We start from the raw sequence: 11,866 nt of genomic DNA, 5'->3' as shown, positions 1-11,866 counted from the left end.
GGTCTCCTCATTTTTATTTTTCTTCACCTTCCTTCACAGTTTTTTAGTCTTATTCCTTCACTCACGTCTGTCCCTCTTTTTCATCCCTTTTCTCTTTACCTCTCTCTTCTTCAGCCTTGTACCAGTTGTCTTCCAACAATGGAATGTGACTATTTAGGATGTTCAAGCCAGAACTTAGCATGGAAATATGAACGCTGACACACCACGGAGGCAAATTCAGACTTGTTTTCTAGCCAGAGTTGCCTACGCAATTAAAAGAAGTCTTTGGGACAGAGTTTCAAGGAGTTTTTTTAATTTAAATTGTAAAATGAACATTTAATACCTGTGGCAACTGTAATTTAAGTTTGGCTTGGAGTGTAAAGACCTTGGACTATAGGAATTTAATTGAAGAGTTTAAACCATCATTTACACAAAAGGTGTTGCTCAGTGACCTGAAGTAGAAAAGAGCTAAATGCTAATATTAGCATGCTTACATGTTTGCATTCATAATGTTAACATGACCTTTAGCAGATATAATGTTCACCATTTTAGTTTAGCTTGTTAGCATCTGAACTGTTAGCAAATAACTGTTTTCTGTACAAACATTTTGTGCCAGTCCATCCAGCAGATGAATATTTTGACCTGGTGGTGTTGCTGGAGGAAAGGTCAAGGGATCACAAAATTCAATACGGTACACACTCTGGGGAAAAAGAATGACAATGGTACTTTATCCAAAAGTTAGCCAAGCTGTTAAAGTGGCTAAACAAAAGTACTTCCTTTAGGTGTCATAGATTATAAAGGTCAAACCTTGAACTTTGATAAGAAAAGACTTCCCACATGCCTTATTTTTGATCCTTGTGTGGTAGAAAAGTGTCAAAAATAGTTCTAAATATAAGAAGGAAACAATTGTGTCACACTGTGTCAGGGGTACTTCATTCTGATCAGTGTGACAGTTTTAGTTCATTTATAGGAACACTAACATATAAAGAGGAAATGTGACATCATTTGACCTGGAAATGAGGTAAAACAAAAGTTTTGCTACTTAAAATAAATGGCACTTTTTTGTTTGCAGCAACATCTGCATCAGCAAATCTGGAGTTAGAACACTGAATTGTATGGAGACTATTATCCTGCATAATTTTCCTTTATCTGTTCTGTGTGTATTTTAATTTCACTGTTAAATAATCACTGTTGTGTTGCATAAGAAATTTATAGCACATGAGAAATATATATATATTTCCTCATTTAGAGTAGTGCATTGTAACACTTCAGTGGCCCCAGCTGAAAGAAATTTCAGGCAGACATTCTATTGGCACAGCAAGGACAGGTTTAGGCTACTCTGGGATGCTGACTTTACACTTTATAATAACAACAACATTTTTTTCTAGTAAAATGTGTTTTGATCTCAGGCCCGGTGACTGCTCCAATGCCTGATTTTTGCCTTTAGGAGAGAAACTTAACCTCATTCCCCAGATGTTGGCATCTCAGTTGTTGCTAAATGAAAAGCAAACAAATATACTGTCAAAGAACAAAAAAAGCCAAATTATTTTCAGGTCACAATGCTGGAAATGATGCTGTCAGTTCTGGGCAAACAGCCACATGCAGGCTCTTTGTGCCACGTTCGCAATTTGTCTTCATTTCTGTTTTGGGGTTTGTGGGTTATTCTCATGATGTTTGCTCACTGCTTGACTGAAATGTTTTCATGGGGACTTCTGGTTGCCTTTCAGGCTAATTCAAAGCAACACATGACACCCAGCCTGACCCTACAAGTTTATGGTTCTCTTGAGGGTTCATATGCTATGGGAATGATCAAATCTTTCTGCTGACACAGGCACCTATTAATTAACTCTTTAACAGACCTGATCCACTTTACAAATTCCTATGGCGTTCCCTTTCTTCATGCCCCGGCATTGCACAATATCCAGTCTGTGTCATGTCATGAGTGCATCATATTCCAGGCACTGACATAGATCTCAGTGGAGCGAATGGCCAAGCTACCATTGATCACTGTGTATTTACTGGTGCATCTGGTGCCTTTGCCTGAGCTCTGAGAACTGAGATTGTGACAATCAACAAATTAAAGACTAATGTTTTTCCATCATACTAATAAGTTTGTTTTAAATACATAAGAGTGTGTAGTGTCTACTTTTACACTGTTGCACTTAAACATAAATAAAATACTATTTTTGAAAAGCACAATGACAGAATCTTTCACATAGATCCACAGCTGATAGTGTTTGAGAAAAATACTGATAGCAAATTATTTTAATGTGATCATCTATGTTACAGGTAACTAACATTTATGCCTTTTGTGGTAAATTAATCAACTGTGTTATTAAAAGCTATTTTGAAATTCCTGAAACATTCCTGAGGTTGAAAATTCTTTTCAAAGATTTTTCTTTTTCAAAAGTTGAATATACATGAGGAAAATCTAGATCATATGTAACAAAAAAACCATCTGGAAACCATTTCAAAACAAGTTGATCATGTTTGTCACAGTAAACCTCACTCAGGTGCAAGCTTGCAGTCTCTCAGCAAACGACAACAGGCCAGTTGATGAATAACTGTAAAAAGCAGACATCTGTCCACTTGCAATGCAACACCTCCCCCTTCAGAAAGCTCCTGAAAATAAAACAAGGTCAGTGGAGCTGCATTTTTTCATATACATGTCGTTTTTTATTGATTTTTTTTTTTTTTAATTTCATTCATGTATTTATTTGTCAAATTGTTTCTGGCTATATGATACTTAAATTCAGTTTTTGATATTCTCAATTGTATTTTTTTGTCCTAGTCTTACATTTTGGAGCTAACCCATTGTCCCAATCTTAGTTTTAAACCATCTCTCCCAGCAAATTAAGGAGCAGTGACCAGTGGCCGCTAAATGGTTCATACAGTCAGCTTAACACAGAGTGCAAATATCTGTAGTTACTGTATTCTTATTTACAGATATTAATTACCCTTTCCCCACACAGACATACCTTAAATTTCTCAGTAGCTCACTAAACTGTGAACACTCAACAGTGGACTTTAAAGGCCAAGCTCACACCTCCGCCTTGTATAAATTTTACTCTTGTGCCAAGGTCGTGACGTTCACAGCTACCCAAAACAACGAGTCAGACGAGGTTCGTTGGGCACCAGATTACAGAACAATTTCTGCAAAGATAGGAACAGTCTCTGCACATAAAATTAACATCAGGATAAACTGTGTTTGATATGACTCTGAAGTGAAAACACTGCAGTGTTACTAAAGCACATCCATTCACCTTGACATATTTGGGAATGCAGTACAGCCAGTGTCACATTGAAACATTTGACTTTATGGTACAGGGAATGTCCAGCAGGAGGAGATATCTTAAACTTTTCTAACATTAAAATGCCACATGTATTTCATGTAAAAATTAATACACAGTAGTAGTAATAATATTGATTCATGTGTACCTCACTTATCTACCTAAGAGAAAAGTTTGTTTGCCATTATGCAATACATCATCTGCCTACATGATCTGGCACAAAAGGTCAGTGATACTTCGACTTGACTGCATCATTCAAATGAGTTTTCTTTCTAAGGCTGATGACCAGCAGCCAGAGAACTGTTTATTGTTGAAGAGAGGATTTCTTTGCTAGTACTGGTATTACAGAATGAAAAATAATATGTTGCCTTTGTGACAAAACAACAGATTTTACATGTACTATTAAAGTCACAATGGGTAGAAATTTCTGACTCAGACCCTTACATTCTGAAAAGGCTGAAAGTGCCACAGAGTGCTGTAACATCACGTACAACCTCTGCACATTGTTGCAGCTTGTAAAACATTTCACAGTAACAGTTGCCACCGACTGTGACATGTTAGTGAGTGAATGCAGGTGCTGGCAGAGAAAGCAGTGAAGCAGACTAAACAGACCTCGGCAAACGGAATGTTTTGAAAGTGGTGTAGTGACAAAAGAAATCACTTAAATTTCTAAATATCAACCCATTATAACCCCAGTTTGCCTACAACAGAAGGTCCTACCCCTTTAATGATTTACTGTATATGCATTTTGTACATCAGATGACTTTGCAAGTATGTCAAGGGTGCCTTTGACTTGTCGAAGGTGATACTAAATCAGAAATGCTGTCTTGACTTTATTCAACTCCCAGTAAACCATGACAGTAACACGATGAGCCAGCATGAACAATACCAGGACTCTGAAACTGAAATAATTTATCCTTTTATTGTGACATTTTTGAAATGTCTGCTGTGAAAAAGACCTATCATATGTGCTTCATGTTCTCTACTGGGCACTGGTATGTTCCTGTAAATAAACGATTCTCTGATCAAACATTACTTTTATCTTTGCAGAGTGTGTAAATGATTAATATGTGTAAGTTGAAAAAAAAAAAAAAACACAGAAGCTTAACTATAGTAAATGGAAGCATCATTTCACATTTGTGTGTTTTCCTCTGCTAAAAAATACCAGTAACGCTATGAGTTTACTGATGCAAATTTTTAAACGTGTTTTTAATATTAGATAATTTAATGACAGTAACGACAAAACAGAAAGCTTAAATCCAGGTGTGTTTTAGAAGTTTAAATGCAGTTGTCGGCTTCAGAGATTTTAGACCTTCTTTGGACAGTGTTGCTCATTTCAACAGTTTTTATGCCAGCCAGTTTTGAATTTATTGTATCATACATGGCATGTACTTGGATTCCACTTGCAAGAAAAGAAATGCAAAAGAAGAAAATTGTCTCTAACTGTTATATTCTGCAAGGCCAGAAGAGAGAGCTGCTCACACATTTTTGTAAAGCTGACCGCACTTCTTGTGCAAGCAGTTAAGAGCGGGTGTTTTCCCTTCTCTGCTGCAGTGAAAGGATTTGTAACTGAAAAAATACAGTACCAGTTTGAGTTTACAGACTGATTTTGATACAGTTTTAGATGCCTTGGTACACTGAATAGAAAAAAAAGAGGATTTATTGTAATAGCCAATACATACACACCTCATAAAAGAGAGGATGTCCTCATTTGTTTATACTGCTGATGACAAATGACTCTCTGCCACTAGTCTTTAAATGAAGCCATATGTTCAACAGTATGTGGGCGAGGAAAAAGGACACAGACGTGTTCATGGCCAACCACCACACACAAACACACCACGGTCAGCAATATTGTATTTCAACCAGTTTTAAAGGGTGTAAAACCACAGTGGCCATAGATGTAAAAATAATTCTCTGTGTCCAGTGAGTGACATGCTGACACTGATGTGTGAGGTACTAAATAAGTGATAAATTAACACAGTATGATACTTTCCAGGTGGATGAATGTAGAAGAATGATGGGTCAAATTTGTAGAAAGATTGTGGCACAGTAGAGAGAGAGAGAGAGAGAGAGGTTTCATGAGTTATTCCTTTGCCCTGACGTGGGTGGGAAGTTTAATCCCACACAGGGAAACCAGGAAGGAGAACATTTCAAGCCGGACTGGGTGGAGAGATGTCCAGATTGCCTCAGGGCAGGAAGAGCCCATGCAGTGCGATGCAGGAAGGCTGGCTGTACGCTGCACTACTGTCAGGATTTTAGAGTTTAATATGAGCAGTACAGGAGGGGGGTGAAAAGAGAGAATATGAGGAGATTAAAATCGAGATGGTATGCAGCGTTTGGATGAGTTACAGGGACTGGAGAAAATGAATTTCAGCCAAGAGGGAGTTACAGTAAAGGCTAGACTGCATTAGGAAGGAGCTTGACTCAGAATGTGAATGTGTAACAGCTGTTAGATCTGATCCATTTCATGTGAGATTTAGTAGCAGCAGATTCTCACACAGCTTTTTCCCCTCTTCATCTCCTTTTACATTTAATTTCTGTTCTAGGAGTTTATCATTCATGTAGCGACCTTTAACCTTAGAGGCATCAGCTCATGGTTCCCTTTAGAGTGTGGATGCCTGAACTGAGCCTGACAGGTCTGTCAGTACCCAAGGGTTCATAAATTTGGATATTATCTTCAGGTCCAGGTCAGTTTCAGACACATAAGTCAGACTTTGGGAAAGGCGACTGGAACTTTCAAATGTCTATTTCATTTAATGATAAGGGGGGAAGCATCATACAAACTCAACTGTGTTGGGCTCAGGTTGGGTTTGGACATAATATACTATAGGCTTGTGGGTCTGGGTCAGGTTCTGACGCCACACTCTTAGGCATGGGTTGGGTTTGGACAGAAATATGCAGCCCAGTCCATGATCTAGTTCAGTTAGGTGGGCAGCTATTAGTAGCCTATCAGCAAAATGGCTGCTGGATAAAGTCATATGTTTTTCTTGCATGGGTGCTCAAGTGTATCACCTAGAAACGTCAGCAATACAGCTTTATTAAAATAGTAACAGCTTTGTTCTTGAATAGTTCATCATTTAAACAAGCTAGAAAGTTTGTTTTAATCTTGTATATACACAAAAACCTAAAATACATTCTCAAAAACATATTTTTCATAAAAGCATTTATTTTTTTAGTCAGTGTTTTAATATAAGCAATGGGTCTCATGTTTATGCGTGACGTGAAAGGGGTTGCTCATAGCAGCAAACTTAGAGGGAATTATTACCAAGCTCTGCAGTTCATCTCAGCTCCTCAGAGCTTTATAGCCTGTTTTAGCTACTTGTTTTGATTTTAGAGACCACAGTGTGACTGTTTTGATTCAGTCTCATCAACCTTGTTTCCAGCAGTTTTCAAAAGCAGTGTAGTCTTGCTCCCTGTTGCCAACCAGCAGACTGACAAAGTTAGCACTTGGCTGGCAGAGAACCCAGACCAATTAGAAGCTCAAGGAGCAAATATTTTGCTCGGGATTAGGTGGAGCGAATACGGGACAGCTGAGAAACACAACTCCAAATGAACACTTTTGTTGCTCACTGTGTAAATAATATGAAATTGCTCACTAACACACCCCTCGTATCAACGTTATGAGGCTGGAACACATGGATGTTTGCATCTGACATCCTGTTTGATAAAACAGCACGTTTAGTTATTGTTCTGCTCAAGGATTCAAGGTTTCAAGGACTGACTGCTGATTAACTGCATCGGTTCTATCTTATTTGTTCACATTAAATAATGGTGAGATAATATTCATTAAAAGATGATCCATTAGTGCTACCTAATCATTTAAATTCACAGTGACCTGATCATTTCTTAACAATGGCAACAGGAATTCATGATACAAGCAGTAAATCATCATGACTCATGCATTAGTTATACATTACTTAGCCATGCTTAATAATGCAATTTACTACAGTTTTAAGCAAAATGACTGACACTGAAACATAAATCTCTGGAAATACTTATTGTATGTACTGAGCTATAATGAGATCTGAAGTAGTTCCTGTTTGCACTTTTATTCATCATTGCAAATTGCTTGCTCTTCCTGCAGATCATATCATGTACTAGGGTCAGAGAGCCCTCTCCTTTGTCACCAGAAAAAATCATAATTGTGTATATTTCTTGTCCTCTCCTTAATCTCACACTGTCAGCACCACTCTCATGAATGAGTGTGATCAGGTGATAAACTCTCTGAATAACTATTGCAAGACAGGATCTCATTACAGCCATTCAGCCATGGGGATCTTTATTTACACATCCTCTGTGAGTAGTGTCACAATGTCAAAGGGGCAAATGTTAGGCCAGATAGCTGAGGGCAAGATGAGGCCCGGACACACGCACAGTATTCGTTGATAGAGAAGGCAATAAAGGGAACCAAGGGTTAAGTTAACTTATTGTTTTGCACCCTCGCCTGGGAAGCGCCGGGAGCAGGACTCACACAGTATAAGGTCTGTCAGGGAAAGACACATACACACATGCATGTACAAGCACACACATATTTTAATGAGAAGTAGGTATTTATAGAGGTTATTATTTATTTCTTCCACGTGCCAGTTTTTTTTTTAAAGTAAACCTACTAGTTGCAAACATCAATATCACTAATCTCCATTTACAGAAAATCCCAACTCACTGAATGTTGCAGCTAGAAACTGGTACTTGATCGGTTTATCATCAAAAGCTAAAACACAGAGCTAAAACACAGCTTATCTCTAGGACTGAAACTTCTCTTTAGTAAAACAACATCATGCTCATCAGGCATGCTACCGAACAGGTCATGGGCGATAGTAGAGCATCCGGACATTACACCAGAATGTTTGTTTGTCCTGTACATAATTACTTTCTAGCTAACACCTCAGCAGTAGCAATATAATCAACAATGCACACATAAACATACTAATACTGTTGCTAATGTCAATTGAAAATCAGAAGATTTTTGATTCTGGCTTAGTTTGTGGATACATCTTTTGTTTACAGTAGCTTTAGACTACAGATCATTTTTCCCATGTGGAGGAAATGCATTGCTGTCTGTTAGCACTTCTCTGTATATGACTCAGACAGAGGACAGTCAACATGAATGTCTCATCTTGTGCAGCGTCTCTGCCATAAAGATATAATCATGCCTAGAACTACTGTCTGCCTTCAGTTCTAAATGCTTTGATAGTGAAATGTTATGAAAATGTGAGTTATAACACCGTAGCAGGAATATGGCTGCCCTCTTAATGTATTATTAATTAACAAAAAAGTTCTTTCTCTGATTAAAAGTATTTGAATTTTGTTTAACATTTTATAAATTCTTCCCTGACTCAGAGGCTTCCACGTTCCCTGTTTTCTCTGTAGCTTGTGACTATATCTTAGCTCTATTCCCCAGTGAGAAGAGTTTTGAGGAGTTTTTTTACCTTAAAAGGCCATGTGGAGTGGAGCGCTGGCTTCCTGTGGGAGGGCTTTCCCTTCTCTGACTGTGAGGCTGAAGGCTGGGCCTGTCCTCATCCTCTCTCACACTGATCATTTCAGGCACTCCCACTTATACACACTGACACACCTTCCTTTTTACACTACCAGCAACAGCAATGAAAGCCAGACATGGCCAGATGTGTGTGTATGAGTGTGTGCAATGCATGCTGCCCTTTGCTTACCAGGAGGAGAATACACAGTCCCTTAAAACACAGTCACACAGTAAATCAAGGTAATTAGAAAGAAAAAAGGAATAGTAGCAGGAAAGAAAGGAAAAGGGTGTCTGGAATAAACTTTGGGAGGAGACAGGAAGAAAATGTCAGGCATTAAAAAAGGAAGTAATGTGGAGCAGTGATAATGAGCACAACTTTATGGGATCATTTGAAGTACATGAATGCCTCAGATCCCAGCATCCCCTCTCTGAACGGTCAGTCTGTCAGTTAGCCTGTCAGTCAGTCAGATGGTACATGAGTCAGAGGAGTGTTGTCCATATCAGGTCTGTGCTGAAGATCAGCCTGTTCTGATGAACTGTGGGCCAGAGCTACAGCTGCTGATGTGTCACAACTACGTCAGCGTCAAGTCATAACCATAAGCCAGTCTTTGTGTGACCCGCCAGATATAGTCATTGTTGTTGGTGAGCTATCTTTATGCTTCTTTCCATCAGTCTCAGTGCAAAACAGTTCAGACTGGAGCTAAAGTCACAATTATTTAAACATAAATATTATATTTCTATTTCCACCACCATACAGTGGTTACTGTATTTGAGGTGAGACTTTGGTTTGTTTTTGTTGTATGTGGGCTCAATTAAGTTGTGAATATTAAGTATTGATTTTGGAACTCTGAGGTCCAAAATCATGTCTTACCAGGGCCAGCCTGTGATATAGGGGACCTAGGGTGTCAAATACCTGGAGGCATTTAATAATAATAATAAATGCTGCACCCCATATTACTTTAAGTTGTATGCATTTACTATTCCTTCATTTTTCTTTTTTAATCTTGTATAAATCTCTAGTTTGTACAGAAGAGGATTAGGGTCACTGTAAAAAAAATGCATTTGAGTTGAATCTTTTTTTTTTTCAGAATTGACTTTCTAAAAAGTCAGCTTTAAACTCTTCTGAGAAAAAGTCAGAATTCTGAGTTTAAAGTCAGAAAATATATTTTTGTTAACAGTAGCTATAATCCTTTTCTGAAAGTTTGCATTAAACCACAGTTCAGTTTGAAAAGCAAGCATTGGCAGTAGGGAGGAGTGGGGCACCAAGGCAACAACATGTCTTGAGCACCAACAGGACCAGGGCCAGCCCTGGGTGATATCTCTGGAAATCTGGAGGTTAAATTACATGAAGATGAGTTTTACATTTCACATCAATTACACAAATATTTCACATTTTTTAGGCTAATTTAGATAGATACCTGGCAGGTTTCTTCAGCACACTGAACTGTTTTGAACTGAATCAATCTGCTGCATATTGTCAAACGAATCAGAACAAGTAAGTTGAGATCATTTTGTTGACTGAATGAAACTATCACATTTAATTCAGTTAGGCTTTTTTGGCACTACTTTAGTCACACTAATGTTGTACTGTAAAGATGTTCAAATATTTTGTGTACAAATTACTATTATAGAAGTGCAACCATCAACATGTTAAGTAAAATATTATGTGTACTTTACAACAAATAATTAAGACATTGTTTAGTATTACTATGTAATTATAATAACAAGAATGATATACTTTATACATACACTACTGCAATATCAAAACAGGGTGGGATTAAAAACTTCTTCAAATGGCTCATCTTGACATCATATTGGACAAAACAACATGGACTCCACCACCAGCTCCTAGTGGTCACACAGGGACAACAAAAAAGGTTTTTGAGATAGAGCACCGACATCTTCTGGAAATCCTGGCAGCTAGTCCTTTGTCCGAGGCTAGGAGAAGATCATTGGTGACTTTCACCCATGTGGTTTCTGTACTATGATGGACTCTAAATCCTGACTGAAAATCCTCAAACAAATCATTCTTGTGCAAGTGGTCACATAACTGCTTTGCAACAGCTTTTTTAACGATTTTGAAAATAAATGGGAGATTGGATATTGGTCTATAATTAGCTAGGACACCTGGGTCAAGAGTAGGCTTTTTGAGTAGAGGTTTAATTACTGCAACTTTAAAAGCCTGTGGAACATAACCTGTTAATAGAGAGAGGTTAATCAGATCTAGTATGGATGTGTTGATTAGGGGAAAGACGTCTTTGAGCAGCCTGGTCAGGATGGGGTCCAGGAGACATGTTGATGATTTAGATGAAGCAATTGTTGAGGTCAACTCAGAGAGATCTATAGGGGAGAAGTAGTCCAAGTATAAATGAGGTCTTACAGATGTTTCTAAAACCATTGTAGTAGATGGCACATCTGCGAGAGCTGTGAGAGTGGTCCGACCCTTTTTTCCTTATTGTTGTGATTTTATTTGTAAAGAAGCTCATGAAGTCATTGCTGCTGAGATCTAAGGGAATGTTAAGCTCAACAGCACTGTGGCTCTTTGTCAGCCTGGCTACAGTACTGAAAAGAAACCTGGGGTTGTTCTTATTCTCCTCAATCAGTGATGAATAAAATGCGGTTCTGGCACTATGAAGGGCTTTCTTATATGTTATTAAACTATCTTTCCAGACTATGAAAAACTCTTCTGACTTAGTGGAGCGCCACCTCCTTTCCAGTTTTTGTGATGCCTGCTTTAGGGAGTGGAGCTGCGAGCTGTACCACGGGGCTAGCCTCCTCTGTTTCACTACCTTCTTTTTCAGAGGGGCAATGGTATCAAGTGTATTATGCAGGAAGGCTGCAGTACTATCAACAAGATTATCGACTTGTATGGGAGTAAAGTTAAGGTGCCCTCCTTCCACTGTGTTGGCAAACAGCACTGAAGTAGATAAAGATGGAATTATTTCCTTAAACTTGGTAACAGCATTGCCAGATAGACATCTGCTGTAGTGGAATTGTTTCCCACATAGAGTATAATCCATTAATGGAACTGTGTAAGTGTCCTTTATACTTGTACGTTGGTGTGACTGTGTCACCCTGCAATGACACCACCAACATGCTAGCTAGTGGTAGGGTTTCT

Source organism: Monopterus albus, unplaced genomic scaffold (genome assembly GCF_001952655.1).
Source record: "Monopterus albus unplaced genomic scaffold, M_albus_1.0 scaffold129.1, whole genome shotgun sequence".
Taxonomy (NCBI): Eukaryota; Metazoa; Chordata; class Actinopteri; order Synbranchiformes; family Synbranchidae; genus Monopterus; species Monopterus albus.
This window is presented reverse-complemented; position numbering follows the sequence as displayed.